Source organism: Mirounga leonina, unplaced genomic scaffold, assembly GCF_011800145.1.
Source record: "Mirounga leonina isolate KUSES-001 unplaced genomic scaffold, KU_Mleo_1.0 Mir_91, whole genome shotgun sequence".
Lineage (NCBI taxonomy): Eukaryota > Metazoa > Chordata > Mammalia > Carnivora > Phocidae > Mirounga > Mirounga leonina.
The window spans coordinates 7,047,795-7,060,893 of NW_023270839.1; the positions used below are offsets into that span (position 1 = coordinate 7,047,795).

The 13,099-nt window shown below is 43.3% G+C and overlaps 1 pseudogene; it reads right to left on the reverse strand.

Annotated features, from left to right (window-relative positions):
- Nucleotides 1–3,462: 3,462 nt before the first annotated feature.
- LOC118003081 lies at nt 3,463–3,908 on the reverse strand (annotated as a pseudogene).
- Nucleotides 3,909–13,099: the final 9,191 nt, after the last annotated feature.

The window sequence follows — 13,099 nt, forward strand, 5'->3', positions numbered from 1 at the left end:
AAAAATTAACTTTAAAAGACTAAGGAATCATGGTAAAAAAGCCGTGAATTCTATGTGCAGTAGTCCCCTAGCGCTGGAGTTCTGCCGTTCTCATTGATCGGTAAACTTGGTCTTGGCCGGCTGTTCTCGCTGATCTTCTGGGGAGGGGCCTGTTGCCGTGGTTTCCAAATGTCTCTGCCGGAGGCGGAATTGCCCCGCCCTTGCCCCCTCCTGGCTAAGTAATCTGCTCGGGTTTGCTCTCCGGGGCTTTTGTTCCCTGCGAGCTTTCCGTACAGCTTTGGAGGCGGAGAGTGAAAATGGCGGCCTCCCAATCTCCGCCCCGGAGGAGCCAAGAACTCGGGGCCCCGCTCCTCAGTGAGCCCCCAGAGAAAAGCCGTCAGTCACTCCCGTCTCCCCGGTCTCCGGCCGCACTCCGTGCTCACCCGGCCTGTGACCACGCATTTCTATCTCTGGCACCTGACCCCGGGTGGAGTCTCCAAACCCAGCAGATCCCTGCGGTGCACTCCCGCGTGGCTCCTCCCAGGGGAGGAAGGTGAGTCTCCCCGGATCTGCCGCTTGTTGGGTCCCTGCTGGAGGAGCAGGGGCCCGACTGTGCCGCGGATCACGGTTTATGGCCACCCCGAGCTGAGAGCCCGCGCCTGGGCTCCGCCTCTGCAGCCGGCTTCCCTGCTCCGTTACCTGGGAGCTCTGCCACACTCAGGCACCCCCGGTCTTTCTGTGACCCCGAGGGTCCTGAGACCACACTGTCCTGGAGGGTTCCACCCCCCACTTAGCCACCAGAGTGACGTCCCTTGGCAGAGCAGACTTTTAAAAGTTCCGATTTTGTGCTCCGTGGTTCTATCACTTGCCAGAAGCGGCAGACGGAGGCCCCTCCCCTGCCGTCTATCCTCCTGAATATCGGTTTCACTTCTCCGCACGTCCTACCTTCCAGAAAGTGGTCGCTTTTCTGATGAGAGAGTTGCTGCTATTCTTTTCTTTGATCTCCTGTTGAGTTTGTAGGTGTTCAGAATGGTTTGATCCCTATCCAGCTGAATTCCTGAGAGGAGACGAAATCCAGGTCTCCTACTCCTCTGCCATCTTGCTCCGCTCCTCTTCCTTCCTTTTGTGAAGGAGACTCTTTGAGTCTCTAGTGACAAGTACCTTTTTCACTGGAACTCTGGGTGACTATCTGGGGTCTCCTGTCTAGCGAAGGGAGTCGTACTGGGTCCCTGAAGAGCTGTTTCACATGGGAGGCACCCATTTCTCATCGTTTTAGATGATTTATGCCAGAGCCTGGTAGGAATGGCAGATTGTCCAATAAAGGAGAAAAGCAACGGAAAACTCCTTTTCCTAGGGGCCTTGTTTTGTTTTGTTTTCATCAAATACTGTCATTTTTTCCTTCTTCATGACTTTCTTTTCTTCTGGCTTAAAATTCTTACTGATAGGATTATTTGTGCTGATACTGGTGACTATCAAATATAGTAACCCAAACCTCTCTTGTGTTTTAAATCCAAATAGCTGATTTTCTACTGAACAGTTAACTTCAAAGTCAACCTGGCCAAAATGGAACTTGATATTTTATTGTCAATTTACTTTTTCTTATCTCTGTCCGTGGCAACCACATCCATCCAATGCCCTAAGCAGGGACCACAGTATCGATATAGAAAGCTCGACCTCCCTCACCCTCAAAATCAAATTAATTCCAAGAGTTGTCAGTGGTTCCAATCTCCTGTATCTACCCTCCCCTCCTCCCCCTCATCAGATCCCAGGTGCTTGGGGCCTGAGTTATGGCCTTTTGGCTGCTCTTGTCTTTCACGTCCTCTCATTTCACCCTCCATGTTGCTGCCAGAATGATCCTTCTAAGACACATGCATTACAGAGCTTTCATGCCGCACAAAACCCTGCCACAACTATGGAGGCTGTGCTGCGTGTGGGGCCCCGTGCTAATTGGCCGGCGACAGAATAATAAACATGGCCCTGTCTCTGCCCTCAATTATCTCATCATCTGATGAAGACAAAGACCAACAGAATTCACGGTGATGTAAGGAATGATCTCTAGGGTCTTCCGGACAGAACGAGAAATGCCAAATGTCATAGAGGAAGGAGCACCTAATTCCGCCTGGGGAATCAGAGAAATTCACAGAGACATTCAGGGGAGGAGGAACTGGAAGCATTTCACAAGGGGCTGCCTCAAATATCTCCACAAAGCTGGGGCACACACACGAGGGTAGGGCATCGTGGCCAGGCAGGTGGAGGACTTGAGGAGATTGTAGAGATCTGCTGCAGACCTTGTGGGAAATGGAAGAAAAAGCCATCGATAAGTAAGCCACTTGGCATATTACCTGGCCCCGGGTGGGTTTCTATGACAAAGTGCTGTTATTACTGCCACCAATGAGGGCTCATTGCTAACACAAGACAGCCAGGACTAGAACCAAGGCTTGGCCTCATAGTCTATTCTTCCATCCTCTAACTTCCTTCTTAGGGAGACGAAGAAAGGATTATTCTGGCAGCAAGAACCTACAGTAAGTTACCAATGGACAATGACCCAGGCCTGGAGAGTTGAGAGTTGGACACCCTTGGGGCAAGAGATTATAAGGACCTTCACTTTTTTCCCTTCTATTTGCCTTCTGGAGTGATAAAGTGTGGGGAGAGAGGAAAATTCAGGGATACCCAGATCTATAGAACTCTGAAAGGCACCAAGGGAACCTGCCAACTGGGTTGATTATAATTGTCCTAGAACCTAAGCTTTTAGACAGAGGGGAGAAGTGGACTTTGGGGCTTCTTTCTACATTACCTGGCTTAGGTTGAGAGGGTAGGAAAATAAACAGGGTCACAAGCAAAAAGTTCTCTTCTTAAATAGAGTGCAGAACCTTATAAGGGATAGCTTAGCAAGGGACAGGAGGAGAGGCTATTAATTTATATGTTAAAAGGGTAATAGATATACGTGGTAAAAAAAAAATGAAAACATAAGAAACTATATACAGTGAGGGGTGCCTGGGTGGCTCAGATGGTTAAGCGTCTGCCTTCGGCTCAGGTCATGATCCCAGGGTCCTGGGATCGAGTCCCGCATCGGGCTCCCTGCTAGGCGGGGAGCCTGCTTCTCCCTCTGCCTCTCTCTCTCTTTGACTCTAATGAATAAATAAATAAAACATTAAAAAAAAAAAAACTATATACAGTGAAAGATAAGTCACCTTTTTTCTTACTCCCTATTTTCCCCTTTCAGTGACAAACTGTACCAAATTCTAATTTATCTTCTCAATGATATTCTGTATATTAACCACCATACACACATATACACAGGCTGTTTGTTGCACAAATTTTTACATGTTACTCTCTTGCTTTTTCCACTTAAAGATATATCTTGGAGATGATACTGTATTGGTAAGTTAAAGCTGCCCATTTCTGTATGGTTTGGTTTTGTTTTGTTTTCTGTTTCTGTTTGTCTCCCTTGTTAGCATTTAATGAACCTCCCTCCATGTGGCTTCAAGCTACCAGGACACAGCGCCCCCCCCCAACCCCCTTCATCTTCTCGTCAGCTCTTCTACTGAAAAACTTGGCCTTCACGATGACAGGCTGTTTGGGGAGCTTTCCCTTTCCTGAAACTTTGTAGTAGCCTGAGTGCACCATGTCAGGAATAGGAGCAGCTCCGGTCTTGTTTCTGGCAGCATTTACCCGTGTCTGCTCACTGACTAAGTAAGGTCCGCAGTTTGTCAAGGTTGACAGATGGGCAGAAGCTCTGGTTCCTCTTTAAGTGCTCATGCCTCATACTAACATTTCCGAAGTAACCTGGGTGATATTTGTCGAAGTTGACCCTGTGATGATGCGTGTCTCCAGCATTACCCTGGCCTCCTCTGGCTTCCAGTGCTTGCTGATGTGGCCGTGGCTCAGGTGGCCCGAAGTTTCCAGGTCTTCCTCAGTCTGGATGGCATGTGGGCAGCCCAGACAAAAGCTAAAGCTGCTTCCTTCTTTTTATTATTATTTTTGAATTTTTATTTATTTTTTATTTTTTTAAAGATCTTATTTATCTGGGCACCTGGGTGGCTCAGTTGGTTGGGTGTTTGCCTTCAGCTCAGGTCGTGATCCCGGGGGTCCTGGGATCGAGCCCCACATCGGGCTCCCTGCTTGGCTGGAAGCCTGCTTCTCCCTCTCCTCCCCGCTTGTGCTCTCTTTCACCATCTCTGTCTCTCTCTCTCTCAAATAAATAAATAAAATTTTTAAAAAATTAAAAAAAAAAGATCTTATTTATCTAAGAGAGAAAGAGAGCACAGAGGGAGAGTAAGAGGGAGAAGCAGACTCTCTGCCGAGCAGAGAGACCCACGTGGGGCTCGATCCCAGAACCCAGAGATCACGACCCAAGCCGAAGGCAGATGTTCAACTGACTGAGCCACCCCGGCACCCCTAACTTTCTTTTTAATGCCTACGTAGTATTCTTTTGAATGGATGTACTGTAATATATTCTCTATCATAGACATTCACATTGTTTCAGAACGCTTGATTTTATAAATAGAGCTATAGGGAATACCTTTAAAAAAAGATTTTAATCATTTATTTATCTGAGAGAGAGAGAGCACAATCAGGGGGAGTGGCAGAGGGAGAGGGAGAAGCAGGCTTCCCGCCGAGCAGGGAGCCCGATGTGGGGCTCGATCCCAGGACCCTGGGATCATGACCTGAGCCAAAGGCAGACTCTTAATGACTGAGCCACCCAGGCGCCCCAAGAATATCTTTTTTTAAAAGTAACTTTTTTAAAAAGTTACTTCACATAATGTGGGACTTGAACTCACGACCCTGAGATCAAGAGTCGCATTAACCAGCCAGGCGCCTCTACAATAAGTGTCTTCGTACGTATGTCTTTCTATACATACACATATATATCTATAAGATAAATGCATAGAAGTAGAATTGTTGTGCAAAAGTGCAAGGAAATGTGCATTTTTAATTTTCATAGAGTAATAGGATATTAGATGTGACTTTTTCTGTTGACTTAGATTATCAGCAAAGGTCCCAAAGACCAAACTAAGTGACAGACCACCTATTTCTGTCATTTAATGAAAACAAGTATTAATGTAGGTCTTTCATAAAAGCGAGGTGTTGTTGTCATGTGAGCCTCAAAAAAGTGAGGGATACCTGTATCAGTTTTCTCTCTGCCTTTGCCTCACCTCGGCCTCCAGGGTACATAAGACAAGGCTGGGAATTCCTGGAGGGGTGAAGGTTAGGAGGAGGGTTCTTTAGAGAGTGGGAGAATGGAGAGTTGGCAGCGCTGTACTCTTTCTCCTTTCCAGAGCTTGTTGTCCTTCTAGTTTAACCTAAGTGAGGGGGTTCATAAGAGCCGCTCAGAGAGTTTGTTTGTTTGCCGTGGAATTTGGGGGATGGAGGGACTAGTACTGTGCAAACATCCTAAGACCACAATCTGTGACAAAGCTGTCTCTGTGGGCCGCATGGGAGCAGGTGTACCTCCTCCAATCACATGTTTCCTGTGACCCGATGCGGGCCCTATGGAAGAGAGCGGGGATCGCCAAGGAGCCCACCAAGAACAGGTTGGGGGCGTTGGCATGGGGAGGGAAGCAGAGTCTGAGTGTGAGCGTCACAAACGGTCAACAGGAGAGTGTGTTGGAGGGGTCAGGCATGTTCAGGTGAATGTTCGTCTCCAATGAACCCCAAAATCATCCCATAAAAGGACAAGCATTTGGATGCTGGCCACACCCAAAGGGCACCAAAGCCATACTGTGCCTATTCCAGTCCCTGAAGAACTTTTCCACCCTTTGTTTGTCTTTCTCCCCCAGCACCAACCTTCAGGGAGCCAGAGGTCACGGAGTGAGTCAGGAAGAAATAGAGGAAAAGAACAAGAAGAAAATAATGAAACGCTGACCAAGGCCCCTTTCTGGGCTTCAGGTTTCTGAGCCTGAATCAAGACTGAGCCAGGGGTTGGGGAGAAGGTTTAAACTGGATGAGATTAAAGTTTTGATATGCCACTGGACCAAGCCTGTTCATACTCAAAAATGAGACTATTCAACTAATAAGTGAAAACAACTGGAAAAGCTATTGGATCTACCCAAGATTTCATCAGAGTGGAGAGAATGGAGAGTCAGTGTAGCATGGAAGAAAGTTAGGGTCGTGAGTAAATATCATGTTTTTTTCCCGGGCAGCTTGCACCCCACTATGACCAGCACATTCAACAAACCAGTTAGAATAAATATTGCCAAACACCTCCCCATAAATGCTCCCCCAGTACCAGGGTGCGCCGCACCTGTTTTCAGGAAGAGAAGCTTTTTTTTTTTTTTAAATTTATTTATTTGAGAGAGAGAATGAAAGAGAGCACATGAGAGGGGGAAGGGTCAGAGGGAGAAGCAGACTCCCTGCCGAGCAGGGAGCCCGACGCGGGACTCGATCCCAGGACTCCAGGATCATGACCTGAGCCGAAGGCAGTCGCTTAACCAACTGAGCCACCCAGGCGCCCGGAAGAGAAGCTTTTGATGTTCACATACTAGGAGCCTTATCTCTTCTTTGACACTCTAATGAGGTAAAAAGACAAAATTTGTTCCCAAATATCTCCAATCAATTACTACGGCCTTCCTGATACCACATATTATTTTAAATACTTGTCTGATCAGGCTCCACACCTCAAAAATCTCAAGTTACACACACCGTTTTACATTCTAGTCAGGAACCTAAGTGAAAGATGTAGGGGAAGACCTACTCTCAAGGACTAACTTGGGTGACAAAGAAGGTCCATTACAAAAATAAGTATTTTTAACCCAAAAGCTTTTGGACATCCTTTTAAATCCGGTGATTAATGCTACTGTGTAAAGAATTAAAGAGCACAGGTATATAAATTATGTTGTCCAAAGATTATTTATTAGTTAATGCAAATTTACATTGGCTTAAGGACTGAAAATGAACTCAGGATCCAGAAACTACAATTTAAGTTGACACATTAAGTCATTTGTAGAATCATAAAAATTAATCTCTTTTTAGAAGGATATTAGATATTATCAAGTAACTTAGTTGAACACATAATTTTGCAATTTTATAAATATAAAGTGATGTTAGTTTATTTGACCAGAACAACTAGTGGAGGAAATTTAGGAAATTCAGATCAATCAAGCTTTTCATGAGAAAATAAACCCAAGACTTTCATAAAGTAGAAGATTGTGTTAATAGTTTTACACGGTGTAGTCAGGGAGAAGACATAGAGCGGCTTTTAAATCAAAATTCTTGAATCAGTTTAATTTGTCCAAAGAGACATCTCATTTAGGAATATTGCATGCTTTTTTGTGTGCAATTACATAGCCAATATTAAAGCTTTAAAGTTATTTATATTTACTTCTTTTTTTTTTTAAGATGTTATTTATTTATTTATTTATTTGACAGAGAGAGAGACACAGCGAGAGAGGGAACACAAGCAGGGGGAGCGGGAGAGGGAGAAGCAGGCTTCCCGCCGAGCAGGGAGCCCGATGCGGGGCTCGATGTGGGGCTCGATCCCAGGACCATGAGATCATAACCTGAGCCAAAGGCAGACGCTTAACAACTGAGCCACCCAGGCGCCCCTATATTTACTTCTTATAGTAACCAAGACTTTTAATTAAACCGACAGTTAAAATCTCTTTTTTGTTACAGCTTTAGGAAGATAAATTTCCTTAAAGAACTACATACTTAAAGTATAAGAGATAGAAAAGTATTTTTAGAAATCTTTGAATTTCTTGTTCTTCCCATTTGTAGGTGCTTAATATATTAATGCTGTTTTTAAAAGCCAATTATAAGATTTCTAACTTTTTATTTGAAATTATTTCAACTTTTCAGAAAAACTGCAAAACTAGTACAGAATTAACATATGCCCTACACCTACCTTCCCCGATGTTAACATCTTACATAACCATGGTACAATGATCACTACCCCAAGAAATTGTCATTGATACTATTAACGAAACTAAATCACTTGTTCAAATTTCACCAGATTTTTCCCTCCCAAGATCCTACTCAGGATCCCGTACTGCATTTAGTTGATCTGTCTCCTTAGTGTCCTGCATTCCGTAACAAGTCCTCAGTCCTTCTTGGTCTTTCACAACCTTGATACTTTTGAAGAGTACTGTTCAGTGATTTCGTAGAATGCCTGACAGTTTGAGTCTGTCTGACGCTTTCTTATGATGAGGCTGAAGTTATGCTTTTTAGCAAGAATACCACGGAAGTGATGTTGTCCCTGGTCCAGAGCCTCTCACCAGGGGGTGTGACGTCAGCGTGTTTTGTTACTGGTGATGTCTACCTTGATCCCTTGGTTAAGATGGCATCTGCGAGGGGTGCCTGGGTGGTTCAGTTGGTTAAGCATCTGCCATCAGCTCAGGTCATGATCTCTAGGTCTTGGTGATGAGGGAACAGAAGGTTAGCTAAGGACAAAACACAAGCTGATGTCCCGCAACCTCCACCCTGCCCCACTCCTGGGTGGGATATTTGTGATAGTCCTCTAGGAAGCTCCCGAACTACCTTAATGTTTGTTAATGCCTTGCTAGAGGGAAAAACACCCTTAACTTTACAACGGCAAGGGCTCTGGTATCTTGTAGGTCCTCTTTAGCATACAAAAGCTCTTTTGAAAACCTCCCTTTTTCCCTACACCCAACTCCCAAGTATATAATCAGCCATCCTTCACAACCCCAGCGCAGCAGCTCTTTCTACCCACGGGCCCTGTGCTTTAATAAAACCACAATTTTGCACCAAACACGTCTCAAGAATTCTCTCTTGGTCATCGGCTCCGGACTTCACCCCACCGAATTCACCTATATTCCAAAACCACATCACTGGGATCGAGCCCCATGTCATCAGGCTCCCTGCTCCGCGGGGAGTCTAGTCCGCTTCTCCCTCTCCCTCTGCCCCTCCCCTCGCTCCTGCTCTCTCTTGTTCACTCTCTCTCTCTCAAATAAATAAATTCTTAAAAAAAAAAAAAGATGGCGTCTGCCAGATTTCTCTACAGTAACAAATATTTTTCCCTTTGTAATTCCTAATTGTCTCGTGTAGAGGTAATTTGAGGCTATGCAAATACTGTTTCTCTTTGAACTCTTGCTCACTGATCTTTAGCATCTAGAAACAGATCATTCCTGCAACACCTCTGCTGTGCTGCTTGCCTACTGATTATTCTGTTTTCTTTACTCCTCCTACATTTACTAATTGCCTTTTTCTGTTTCTCTTCCCTTGTTTACTCAGTCATTTATTGATATCAATATGGACTCATGGACATTTATTTTTTTCCATGGCTTTTAATCCAATACTATCAACATTTATGTTCTTGCTCAAATTATTCCAGCTTTTTTTTTTTCTTTTTAGCACTCTCTTACTTACTGTCCCTGTAAGATATTCCAGGCTCATTGTATAATTTCCCTGTCCCAGTCCTGGAATCAACCATTTCTCCTGGGAGCCCTGGTTTGCTTGTTTTATTGGTGTCTTTTATTACCTCTGGATTTTTAATTTTTGTTAGAAAGCCGGCTGTAGTGGTCGAACTCCCTCTCTCTCCGTATCAGTGAGACCCAGTAATAACCCCACAGCTCACTTTGCAAAGGCTGGTTATTCCGTGTAAATAATCACAAGGACTTCTGGGAGCAGGAAGTCTAGTAGAAACGTCTGGGTGAGCATTCTCCTCCAAGGCCTCTCCTCCCGGAAGCTCCTGCACTCTGAGGCCTATCTATCGTCTCATTAACGCTAACCACCCCCTCACACATACCCCTCCCAAGGACAGACATTAATCCTAAGACTTTAGAGCCTAAACGGATATTCATAAGCAGAACATTTCCCAGATTGTAGCATCAGCACCTTAGCCCCAGCCCAGGCCAGCCCTGGCTCTTTGTTATGCAGAACCCTGGAGGGCCCTCTTTGTTCGCACTCCTTCTTTCAGAGCGTGCCTCAGGGCTGGATAAATGATGGGTTTTAGGGCTTTGACCCTTTCAAATTAGGAGCAGGGTCATTCTTTGCAGAATCTCTATTCTCCATTAATGGAATGGGGTTGTTCCTGTGAGGATCTATTATTCTTCAATCCAAAAAAAAGCTCCCCAAACAAAAAAACTATGAATGAGTGATACTGTTTTTCCAGTTACCTTAATATTAACCCAAATGAGAAAATTAGTACTTATATAATGATGCACAAGAGAGATTTATATCTAACCTTGTTATTCACTTTGGCCATTACACCAAACTAAACCAGAGTTCATGGAAATACCAAGTTCACCAAAAGTCTGGTGAATATTATCTGAGCAATGATGTGTTTAATAGTTTACATCAAGATTAACCATCTCTGGTCAATGTGACTCCATTGTGGTCTTTATGTATGTGCACCTCCTGCCCCTCACAACGGTATTGAGGTAGTGTACAAGTTTGCAGAAATATTACTAGCCAAGAATGTACATCTTGTTCATATAATTAATTTCTGTCCATAGTGATGTGGGAAACAAAGGCAGAAGAAAAATTATTAAATTCCTTACTACCTAGAGCCCACTGACAAGCCCTTGAAACAGGCAGGGTGACATTCCTCCAGGGACTCAACTGCCTCGATGTTAATACTCTGTTAAGGGCAAAAGGCAATCCTAACCTGACACCCTCCCTGCCAGGATCCTGTAAGTCTAGTTTAACATATAAAAATTCCTTTGGAAACTTGCTTTATCTCTAAACTCTCCAAGATACATGTTGGTAATCATCCCCCAAGCATATGGCCCACCGATATACATCTGAAGGGTCTCATGACTAAGGTTTTATTAGATGGTAATAAATGATCTTTTCCCAACAATAGCTGGTCCCCTCGAGTTCCTGGAAACCTTGCTTCCAAAATTTCTTAGAGACTTACACTATCCCTAACCCCCTCCCAACTTGAAAGTATATCATGGGCAGCTCCTCATGACGCCGGTGTGGCTCTTTCTGCCCATGGGTCCTGTCCCCGTGCTTTCATAAAACCACCTTTTTGCACCAAAGACATCTCAAGAATTCTTCCTTGGCCATCAGCTTGGAACCCTAGTAACGTCTTTCTTACATCACATAGAATCACAGAAAAGGTTTATGACAGACCAATGAAAGTAAAATACAGTCTTTGCTGTGCTTGCTTCGGCTTACTGTAGGATGAAGGAAGATATAGCAATGGGAAATTTCTTTTTTTAAGATTTCATTTATTTATTTATGAGAGAGACAGAGAGAGTTGGGGGAGGAGCAGAGGGAGTGGGACAAGCAGACTCCATGCTGAGCATGGAGCCCAACACAGGTCTCAATTCCAGGACCCTGATATCAAGACCCGAGCCAAAACCAAGAGTTGGGTGCTTAACTGACTGAGCCACTCAGGCACCCCAAAATTTCTCTTATTCCTAACATCTACTGTCTTACAGTTCCATTTAATTGGATATTGGTAGCTTTTATTATTGAAATTTTCTATCATGCTTAATCAGTTTTGTTCTCAACTCTATGTTATTAATTTTACCAACTTTAATTTCTTTTTTTCCCTGTTTTTATTTTCTTTACTGCTCTGAAATGACCTATCTTGGACCAACCTTTCTAGCTATAAAGTAATAATTCTGCTTGTGATTTAGGCAGAAGCAGCCTGTTAATGGTGAGTTTCAATTATTTATATTAAATCTAGTATTTTTGGTATACTTGGCCTTAATCCTTTGAAGTATAGCAGGTGTCTTTATTGTCTCTTTAGTTATATGGACTCTATTTTTCCCTTTATCTTTCAATATGGTTTGGAAGACAAAAAACCCTACTTTAAAGCCATATGGGTTCAATATCTTAAAACATCCTATAAGCACTCTAGGTCTCTTTTCCTAATCAAAAACCTGCTCTACTGTCCTGTACAGAAGAGAAAGGATACTGCTCTTTGTCTGCACTTCTTACTCCCTACTCTAATTTCACATTCATAATTAAATTTGATATTTCTCACTTTTTTTCCTCTTTCATGTTTCTTTTATGCTTTCTGTGTCTTACTTTTCTTCAGATAATTACACTGGTATCAGAAATAATCCTTCCATGGGTATCCTTACTTCTTTAACAATAGTTGGTATCAATAATTACCACGGGTTCATTTTTTTAGTCATTATCCATTCAAATTTCATTCTCTAATTTTAGCCTTACACTATATATATATATATATATATATATATATATATATATATATATATGTATATATGGTAGCTTTGAGCAATCTAAAAAAAAAAAGAAAAGGGCCCTGGCTGCCCCATTTTTTGAGACTGGGCATGTCTGAGAACATCTCTCTGGTACCTCCCTATACAAGTGGCTTGATGTGGCCCATTATTCTTGAGTGGCAGCTTATTCCTCCCATGGAAGATGTCATCGTGTTGTCATCTGGCATTGCTCAGTGCAGTGGAAAAAGCCCAAGCTAGTCTGATATTTTGCTCTTTGAAAATGACCTACTTCTTCTGCTTGGAAACTTGCAGAATTCTTTTTTTTCCCCCCTTATAGTTTAAAATTTTTATGAAACTATGTCATGGTGTTGCTTTTGTTATTGATTTTGCCTGGGACTTTGGACATACTCTCTCTAGTTTTTCTAAATATGATATGTTTTCTCTTGTTTCCTTTGAGTATTGATTTTGATCCTTTTGTTTCTTTTTTTCCCCCACCGTTGGAAACCCCTTTTATTTGAAAATTCAATCTCTAAATTTAACAACTTCTCTCGAATTATTTTTTTACTTCTTCATTCCTTTTCAATTCAGAATATTGTAATTATGGATAAGAGGAGAGGGGGCAAATGGATTTTTTAATAGAAAGAAGTTACATAGAATGACGATTGTCAAATAGGGAGGCCTTATTTTATTTTTTTTTTAAAGATGTTATTTATTTATTTGACAGAGAGAGACACAGCAAGAGAGGGAACACAAGCAGAGGAGTGGGAGAGGGAGAAGCTGGCTTCCCACAGAGCAGGGAGCCGGATGCGGGGCTGGATCCCAGGACCCTGGGATCATGACCTGAGCCAAAGGCAGACGCTTAACAACTGAGCCACCCAGGCGCTCTGGGAGGCCTTATTTTAATGACTACCAGCTGACACCTGTTTGGCTCAATCCAGAATGACATGGGCAGCTGGGCCATTTTATCCATTTTTCAAACAGGGCCGAGGATTTATAGGTTCCTCCTTTGGTGAAGGTGGTAA